This window comes from Perognathus longimembris, chromosome 25 (assembly GCF_023159225.1).
Source record: "Perognathus longimembris pacificus isolate PPM17 chromosome 25, ASM2315922v1, whole genome shotgun sequence".
Taxonomy (NCBI): domain Eukaryota; kingdom Metazoa; phylum Chordata; class Mammalia; order Rodentia; family Heteromyidae; genus Perognathus; species Perognathus longimembris.
This window is the reverse complement of record NC_063185.1, coordinates 7,254,789-7,263,107: the sequence shown is the minus strand read 5'-3', so window position 1 is coordinate 7,263,107 and position 8,319 is coordinate 7,254,789. Positions and strand designations below refer to the sequence as shown.

Here is an 8,319-nt window from a genome sequence, read left to right as displayed (position 1 = left end):
CCCCAGCCAGTCAGCCACCCGCACGGCCCTTCCGCCCCTTCCCATGCCCGCCCCTTCCCATGCCCGCCCACTCCCATGCCCGCCCCTTCCCATGCCCGCCCACTCCCATGCCCGCCCCTTCCCATGCCCGCCCACTCCCATGCCCGCCCCTTCCCATGCCCACCCCTTCCCATGCCCGCCCACTCCCATGCCCGCCCCTTCCCATGCCCGCCCCTTCCCATGCCCGCCCACTCCCATGCCCGCCCCTTCCCATGCCCGCCCACTCCCATGCCCGCCCCTTCCCATGCCCCGGCCCATCCCTGCGTTCCCTTCCTTCCTCTCTTCTTTCCTCTTTATTGTCACAGTGATGTACACAGGGGTTACGGTTCCATATGTAAGGCAGTGAGTACATTTCTTGTTCAACTTGTTACCTCCTCCCTCATTTTTCCTTCCCCCCTCCCCCTTTCCCTCACTTCCCCCCCACACAATGGGTTGTACGGTTGGTTTACAGCATATAGTTTTGTAAGCACTGCTGTTGCATTGGTTTGTCTTTTTCTCCTGTGTCTCTCCATTTTGGTGTTCCCTTTCCCTTCCCTAGTTCCAATATACGTCTATACAGTATCCAGGGTACTTAGATCAGATGCAGTGACAGCGGGGATAAAACCACAGGAAGGGGATACAAGAGGGGAAAAAAGAAAAAAAGGTCACGGTTCACATAGCATGTTGAAAACAATTACCACAATGATGTCCCACTTGTGTCCATAACGTGGGGTTCATTTCACTCGGCATCATCTTCTGAGTTCATAAGGCACAGCTATTGGGCTCTTGTGATCCTCTGCTGTGACTAGCCTACACACCTGTGCTAATCATTGCCTATGAGGGAGACCACAGCGCCATGTTTCTTTGGGTCTGACTCACCTCACTCAGTACGGTTTTTCCCTTCCTTCTGGTGTTCTTGATGGCTGCCCTGGACCCCACTTACAGATCACATCACCTGTGTGGGCTGCAGACCCCCCTCGCCACCCTCTCTGAAGGGAGGCCCGAAACCATCTCGCTCCCACCTCTCTACATGCTGTGTGTTCCGAAGCCAAGAAATCTCGCATGGAGAAGGACACTGTGTAGCTTGTCTTCGCCGTGTCTGAGCTGCCCGGCTCTGGGGTATTTGATGCTAAGTACTGAGCTGCTGCAAGCGTTGCTATGACAGCGACGTGATGGAGAATGGGTGTGGGCCAAAGAGATGACGCAAGCCGCGGGGGAAATGGAGCTGGCTGGGCGGGGTTCACCTCACACTCAGAATCGTGGCCCTGGTTTGTTCCTGGAGAAGGGACAGCCCCACCCAGACGCAGCAGGGCGGGCTCGGAGGGCTCCGGCAAGGAGAAGCCAACTGGAAAGAATGGACGTGACACACCTTCAAGGACAGGAGGGGGTACAGAAGGCGGGGACCCTAAGACGGCACCACCCCGCCAGTCTCCGTGGTCTCAGGCAGGTCACCTCGCACCTCCGGGAGAGGAAGGGCTGCACTCGGTGAAGATTGGGAAGAACACATAGTACACTGAGGAGTTACTCCCTGGTGACCCAGGGTGCTGGTGATAAGCCTTTCCCAGATCTGTGCTCAGTATCCCCGGCCCCGTGAGACCCCCGTGGGCTTATGAATCCCCACGCTCGCCAGTCCGGGGCTGACCTCCGGCCTTCCTTTGCCAGGACTTAGGTGCCAGCTGACCACGCAGTGCACGCGTGCAGGGCGCTGATTCCTCACGTGACCTGTGGTCAAGTATTGGTGCCAGAGAAGGGAAGAGCTGTCCCAACCAATAACTGGAGTTTCCGTAAGCCCCAGGCCTGGACACGAGGTGGGTGATGAATGGACTATTTTTGGATAAGCTGGATTAAGAAGGAAATCCTGGGGGCGGGCTCAGTGGTAAGGTGCTTTTCTAGCACGTGTAAGGCCAGGGTTGATCACACACACACACACACACACACACACACACACACACACACACACACACCTGTGGGCTAATTCAGTCAGCTTTATGAACAGTAGACAGATTGGCTTCATGTAGTTATCTTGGATTAGAGAGCTAGGATTCTGGCTGACGTCCTAAGAGGAAAGATGATGGTGGGCTGGGAAAGGAGAAGCTACGGGATTGGAGCAAAGCTGAAGATGATTTCCTAAGAAACAAAACACTTGGTGCCCAAAGTATTTGTCCAAGGCACGCGCCAGATGATAAGCAATGAAGCTGACGTTACACACTCTGTAGTCAGACATTGGGGGTGGGGGAGAGATGTGTGGAGCCCAAGAGGAAGTCTGTGCTTCACCCTGCTCCTCCCGTTATTGTTACTGGCTCTGAAGGCTAAGATGCATCAGCAAGAGGGGGGCCCTGATGTCGTTCCCTAACATCTCGTCCCAAGTGTCTTAGGGCAAGCAAGGGCTGCCAGCCACCAGCACCCTGGCATCTGAAGTCCCACTCCTCTAGGCAATGAATAGCCCTTCCTCCCTCCCTCCCTCCTTCCTCCCTCCCCCCCCCCCCACCTTCTCTCTCTCTCTGGCTCCAGTCCAGGGGCTTGAACTCACAGCCTGGGATCTGAGCTACTTTTCCTGACTGCTGGCTTTTTGTGGCTGCTGCTGCTAGTGTTGTTGTTGTTGTTTAGTGGTGATGAGAGTCCCGCGGCCTTTCCTGCCTGTTCTGGCTTCTAACCGCAGTGCTCAGATCTCAGCCTTGTGAGTGGCTGGCGTGACGGGCATGAGCCACGACACTCAGCTCTCTTCACTCTGTTCTAACAAGATGATGAAACGTATTCGGGAACCTCCGACCTGATCCGTGTCTAAACGAACCCCGAGAGGCAGGATTTCATTTTTACAAGAGCAGATGAATCCTGAGTTTTATAAAAAGAAAACCTCCCTGTGTAATAAGACAACGATTCTCTTTTGTGGAATCAAGGGTTTCCGGATTACTTAAGATTAAAACAACAAAGCCCCCGCGGCCCTCCACAGGTGATCTGGGGTGCGGTCAATGGTAGACCATTCTAGAATGGATTAATTGGTCCTCAGCGTGATGAAAACGAAAGGCAGAGCAAAATGAAAGCCCCACTCGCAGGTCAAGCTGATCGCAGGCGGGAAAGTCCCCGAGACGCCTCTCCAGGGAGCCACCACGTGGCCTGCGGTGGATGCGTGACTCCTGCGGCAGAGCACAGGCCACGAGTGGAGAAAGCCGAGGTCAGACCCGCACTGACACGACCAACCACCCAGCTACAAACAAACCCATCTGTGGCTTTGTTCACTGGAAAGTTCTACCGACGAGGGCTCGTGTGACACGTGAGGTAATCAACCCCAAGAAGGCCTGGGACATGGAACGAGGAAGTGGGAGGCCCTGCCCGTGGGGTGTCCAGGCCCAGGCACACGGTGGGGAGGGGGGGCTGTCCCCAGCGCCCCCCCCGTGGCTCCCCCGTCTTCCGAGCTTTGTGTGGGTGCGCCCTCCCTCGCCAGCTGCCCATCGTGCCCATCGTGCCCATCGTGCCCATCGTGCCCTCTGCACCTGGCTGTTTCCCGCCACTTTTCCAAAATCCTGCTGGGATCTTTTTGCCTTTTATTCTTTGTGTGCTTTGACTCCTAGAACAGCGCCTCAAGGGTGCGGATGCCTCTCGGGGGCCACAGAATCCACCTTTGAGGCCGCCTCTCCCGTCTCTTCCTTCTCTGGTCCTTGCACTGTCGTGAGCTTTCCTCCTGCTCTTACCTGGAGTGCCGACCCTCCCTAACCCCCTGCTCTTCCCCTGTTGATGCTGCTCTTCCCCAGAAGTGTGGCCTGCCTCTCCCGCAGCTGGAACACGCCTCCCATCTCCATTACGGAATGCTGCATTATTGCTTCCTACCTTGTCTCTTTACCAGTCACCATGAGTCCCTCAGAGCAGTCCGGGTGTGTAAGCACGCTCTATCACTGTACCTCCAGGATCTATCCCCCTGACTGACACAGAGCAGGGATCCAGTGAGAGTTAATAGGATAAACTTTTTGCCATATGTATGTATGTATGTGTCTATGTATCTATGTATTTGTCAGTCATGGGGCTTGAACTCTGGGCCTGGACACTGTCCCTGAGCATTTCAGAAAGCTCAGGCTAGCACGCTACCACTTACAGCCACAGTCCCACTTCCAGTTTTCTGGTGGTTAATTGGAGATAAGAGTCTTACAGACGTTCTTGCCCAGGCTGGCTTTGAACCACAATCCTCAGATCTCAGCCTCCTGAGTAGCTAGGATTACAGGCGTGAGCCACTAGCACCCAGCTGACTATATTTATTTTTATACAACAAAGATGATTCTCCAGCTCTTCTTCAGAAAGCAATATGAGAGATACTAACTTAACATTACAAGTGAATTCCAGTCCAAGTAGGGAGGTGCTTGTCTATAGCCCCAAATACTCAGGAGACGAAGCCAGGAGAATCACCAGTCTGGCAAAGTTTTCAACACTCTATCTCCAAAACAAAATGAAGCCAGGGTGTGTGACTCAGATTGGGGAGTGCTTCTGGACTCAATCTCCAAAGTGCAAGGAAGGAAGGAAGCAAAGAAGGAAGGGAGGGAGGGAGGGAGGGAGGGAGGGAGGGGGGAGGGAGGGAAGAAGGGAGGGAGGGAGATTTCATCTGTTTATTTTTTTTTTTTACTCTAGTGTCTCTCAACTTTTTGAAGGTTATGGTATTTGGTATTGTGAAAAACTACTCTTTCTTTTGTAAATCAAAAACAAAACTTCCCTTATTTATACTGGTTAGCTGGTCTCTCTCTCTCTCTCTCTCTCTCTCTCTCTCTCTCCCCTCTCTCTGTCTATCTTAGTACAAGGCTGTGACTTGAACTTGGTACTTGATGCTTTCACTCATTGGCTAGTGCTCTGCTAACTAAGCCACACCTCCAACCCAGTTAGCTTGCGTTGAATAAATAAATAATCCAGTGTTTCAATGCAGGTGGATATTGTCATTTGCTCAGGTTTGTGATTAAAGCAATCTTGTTTTGTTCTCTGATACTTCATCTTTTTGGGTGTGGTGGTGGTGGTGTTTGTGTGTGTGTGTGTGCCTGTGCCTTTAATGGGACTTGAACTCAGGGCCTGGGTGCTGTCCTGTAGCTTTGTTTGCTCAAGGTTGACATTCTACCACAGCTCTACTGCTGGCTTTTCGGTGGTTCATAGAAGTAAGAGACTCACAGACTTTTCTGCCAAGGCTGGCTTTGAACTGTGATCCTTAGATCTCAACCTAGAATAGCTACTTTATTTCTTATGAGATTATGAATCCCAAAGAGATGGCAGAATAAGATGCTTCTTTTTGTTTTTTTTTACAGTTACCACCCCCCTCCCAAAGTTGTTGACACTGCCTTAAAGTGAGGACATGATATCTGACATGAACCACAAAACCTTCATCTAACTTGGTCTTTTATCATACAAACAAGCAATAAATAATATTTTTCCAAAATGTTTATGTAGAAGAAAAAAATTAGAGATGGCTATAAACCAATAGGTTTATATATGGCTATTTAAGAGAAGATGGTGAAGTCATCACAGACTCGCTAAGAGAATATACCAGAGATCACTAGAAATGTGAGTGGAAAGGGATCGTGAAATAGTTATTAAGACAAGACCTCAAAGCTGGGCATCAGTGACTCAATCCTAGTCACTCAGGAAGCTGAGACCCGAGGGTCAAAGTTCAAAGCCAGCTGGGGAAGGAAAAACCGTGAGACTCTTTCCTTGAACTAAGGCTCGAACCCAGGGCCTGGGCCCTGTCCCTGAGCTTTTGGGCTCCAGGCTAACTTTCTATCACTTTGTCTAGGTAGCCCTCTGTCCACAATGCCCCTTCTTCCACCTCCCGCGTAACTGGGATTACAAGCAGGGTCCACGACGCCTGCCTTGCTTTTCAAGATGGTGACGTCCACCACCATTGTGTGAGGGACGGCCTCCACCTGCAGTCCTCTGATGGTCGCTGCCTCCCTCCCGCAGAGCCGGTTTACATGGCCAGCACCATCACTTTCTTCACGAAGGTGGATAATCGTTTCTCTTTCCTCTGAGTGCGATGAACACACGAGGATTGGTGACTCACCCTGGATGACTGAAACACACCCCACAAAGACTTTCTCTTGGTTGGTGAGGTGTCCTCTGACTTCTGTCCTGACTTCTGCCCTGGGGGGGGGCGGGGGGAAGGACGGGGTGGGGGTGGGGTGGGGGGGGAGGATGCTCTTTTAGTCTCACCAAGTGCTGAGCTCCAGGCTAGGAAGTTCAGTCTTACCTGATGGGGTACTTTTCACACGGAGGCAGAAACCTGTCTCGGAGCCGACGGTGGGGGTCTCCAACGGTCTGATTTCTTCCAGTTGACTGGACCAAGACATGGGCCGCGGCCTCAGCCCGACACACCTTCTCCCCGGAAGGCAGCCATGACATTTGCAGTCCTGGGCCCGGCGCTCAGAGACAGGGAGAAGCACTTAGGGCTCCCCTTGCAAGCACAGACACCCCAGGCTGTGCCAGGTCAGGCCTCCAAGGACAAGTGGAAGGTAGACACTGCAGAGTCGGGGTGTCCCCGCGTCCGGAAGTGTCTCCCTCCCGCTGTCTCCACCCTTCCCGGCTCCAGATCTTCTTAGCCTCGGGGATTAGGAGCTGCGCTGCCTAAGCCGTGTCCGAGAAGCCTGAGCCCCTTAACCCAGAACCGGGAGCGTGCTGACGAGACGCCGCTGGACGGAGCCGCACTGGGGCGGCCTGGGCCTCGCTTCCCTCCGGGGACGGCCTGGGCCTCGCTTCCCTCCCCGGGCCGGCCTGGGCCTCGCTTCCCTACCCGGGCCGGCCTGGGCGTCGCTTCCCTCCCCGGGCCGGCCTGGGCCTCGCTTCCCTCCGGGGCCGGCCTGGGCCTCACTTCCCGGGGACGGCCTTAGCATCTGATGGACACAGCCGGCGCCTTCCTCGTAGGACGTGGTGGAAACTGTGGACTTTATGCCCTGAGAAACGAACTCATCTCGACTGATCTCAGATGCTATGGGATGCCTGTGGCCAACGGTCCACGTGTGTTTGCCAGAACTGTGGACTGTTACGACCGCGAGGTTAAGGTTATTTAAAAAGAATGGTCACTTTGCAGTAAGTCAGCTCTGCTCGCCTATCCCCGTGCCTGTGTTCTCCGTCTCCAGGGGGATGCAGAACAGAATCTTCTGGACCCCAAACCTCCCTTACCGTCTACAGCCTCCACGATGGACATGGGTTATTGCTTTATTTAAGTGCCAGTACCGGGCCTTGAACTCAGTGCCTCCTATCCTCGCATGGCTTTTTCAGTCAAGGCTGATGTTCTACTGCGTAAGCCACACCTCTGCTTCTGGCTTTTTGCTAGTTAACTAGAGTAAAAGCCAGGGGATTTCCTGCCCCGGCTGGCGTCCAGCTATGACCCTGAAGAACTCAGCCTTCTGAGCAGCCAGGATTGACACAAAAGTCCTGATGGGTAGACAGTGGTTTATGTCTAGGAGGACTCCCGTGGAGGACTCCCGGTGCAGGGTGCTCCCTACAACACCGACTTGCTCCTTAGCCTTTATCTGCCACCGCTTTCTTGTATTTGACTTCTTACAAGTTGCCATCCTCACGGAGCCCAGACGCTTCTGTCAGATGGCACAGAAGCTCCAGTTCCCACCACACCTCGCGTGGCTCGTGTCTGTCTGCGTGCTCCCAAGCGGGTATCACACACTTGCTAGTGAACTTGTTTCTCAGGAGAGGTTTGGGCTTTTCCATCTGATTGTGTGTGTTGGTCCCCGGCTTGAACTCAGGGCCTGGGCACTGTCTTTGAGCTTTGTTGCTTAAGACTAGTACTCTACCACTTGAGCCACAATTCTACTTCTGACTTTTTGGTTAGTCTCGTGGACTTTCCTGCCTGGGCTGACTTCAAACCATGATCCTCAGGTCTCGGCCTCTTACGTAGCTAGGATTGCAGAGGTGAGCCACCAGGGCCCAGCAATGTAATTTTTCTTGCGATGACTCTTCATCAACTTCACAGGTGGGAAAGTAGGAAGGCAGCATGAATAGCTTAGTATTTTTTTTTATTATGCTCATCACATTTTAGTAACAAATGTCATTAATAAAGGACAAGAAAATATCTTTCGGTTTCCTATTATTTTTAAAAAGCATTAAGACAGTGGTTATTTAGAAAGGTCCACAGGTTTTAAAAAATATATATTAGAAACATTACAAAGGGTGAGAGTCTCGTCACACCAAAATCTATGAACAAGGCCAGAGTAACACACCACTGAACAGGTGTTCAACTAGGGTTCTCCCCAGTCCACTTTTTAGTTTCTGCCAGTCCCGGGACTTAAACTCAGAGCCTGGGTGCTGTCCCTGAGCGTCTTTGGC

At 52.8% G+C, this 8,319-nt stretch overlaps 1 protein-coding gene across 1 annotated transcript in view; it reads right to left on the bottom strand.

Annotated features, from left to right (window-relative positions):
- The window catches only part of LOC125342097 (microfibril-associated glycoprotein 3-like), a 10,417-nt gene extending 3,123 nt beyond the window's left edge, over window positions 1–7,294 (bottom strand). Inside the window, exon 1 of the mRNA XM_048334232.1 lies at window positions 7,290–7,294. The gene's annotated coding sequence lies outside the window, so the exon portion shown is untranslated. The remainder of the gene's footprint in view (window positions 1–7,289) is intronic.
- Between the last annotated feature and the right edge of the window lie 1,025 nt (window positions 7,295–8,319).